The sequence below is a fragment of the Penaeus monodon genome, chromosome 20 (assembly GCF_015228065.2).
Source record: "Penaeus monodon isolate SGIC_2016 chromosome 20, NSTDA_Pmon_1, whole genome shotgun sequence".
Classification (NCBI taxonomy): domain Eukaryota; kingdom Metazoa; phylum Arthropoda; class Malacostraca; order Decapoda; family Penaeidae; genus Penaeus; species Penaeus monodon.
This window is the reverse complement of record NC_051405.1, coordinates 35689551-35690939: the sequence shown is the minus strand read 5'-3', so window position 1 is coordinate 35690939 and position 1389 is coordinate 35689551.

The following is a 1389-nucleotide window of genomic DNA, read 5'->3' as shown; positions in this document are numbered from 1 at the left end:
GAGAGGAAATCTCAAGAGCTCTTTACATGTTTCTTGAGGATACCTCTACAGATCAAAATTCTTTTCTCTTGCAGAGTAGTGAACGCGTCTATCGGTCACCGTCTGCCGTTGCCACCACTTACGACCGCCCACCACTTACAAATGCCCACCACTTACGACCGCCCACCGCTTGCGGCCGCCCACCGCTTGCGGCCGCCCACTGCTTGCGGCCGCCCACCGTGCTGCTTCGGATACTTCTTGCGAAGTCAAAAGGTCACATAATTTCTGGTCCCGTGACATATTCCTCTATTCAAGGAAAATGACTCACATCGTACTCCAGACACGCGTCTTATCCTTTACAAAAGTCAGTAGTTGTAAAGGTCAGAAGGTTAGGGATGTAAAGCAATTAACACAGTGTACCGGTACTTCGGAAGCCAAGGACACATGATAGCATTGAAAACAACTTCAGAGGGGATTACACATTAACTGAATCCTTAGAAACGCCAGATACAGAATTGGTAGTCCGAAAATATTACATGAATCACATATGAGTTTCTGAGATTATATACTACTCTTTCACAGCTCGGAGCAAATTAAGGCAGTTTCCCATCACAAATTATTTCTAACTATACTATCTATCTTATCAATAAACTTCACACGAAACCCACTCGGACAGATGTGACATTGTCATTGTTTACAAGATGGCGAGCCTCCATGGCAAAGTGTGAATGCGATAGAACCTAGATTTCGAATTAAAATGGCCGTAGCTCTTCATTAATGAAATATAACCTCATTTGCAATTCGGTTAGTTTTTCTTTATGTCGCAAATCGAAAAACGATTTTTACACCATGATACCCAGTTAAACATTGATTACTATATCAGTTTACAATGCTTTTGAATATGTTAGCGACAACGATATCACAAATCATTTATATTATCAGAAAAATCACGTTACATGAGCAGTTACAGTTATCATCTTATCATAGGTCTTTGTACCCTATATTATCATTCTGTATCTTGCAACTTCTTCCTTGCACAAACCTTACATTAGTCCGTGGTAATCCGGTGCCTATTTATCCATTTATCTGTTTATTCATGGATAAAATGCTGGTTTTAGATTTCCCATTGTTAATCCTAACCACAGAGCCTCAGTATTTAAACTCACTGCTGAGTAACAGATTGAGATAGCAATGTTTTCTGAAGAGATAACCTATCTGCTTTATTCCGTTTTTCTGTCTCTCTTTACCTCTTCATCTCTCTGTTATGTCTTCTTTTCCCTCTCTATTCGTTTGTCCCATTTCCCTCTCCTCTCCTTTCACCACTTTTGGTGTTGTTTTTTTTCTTCCCCTCTCTTCCTCTCAAGTTTCTTAAAAGACCAACCACCAATGTGTGCTTAGGCCTATTTTCAA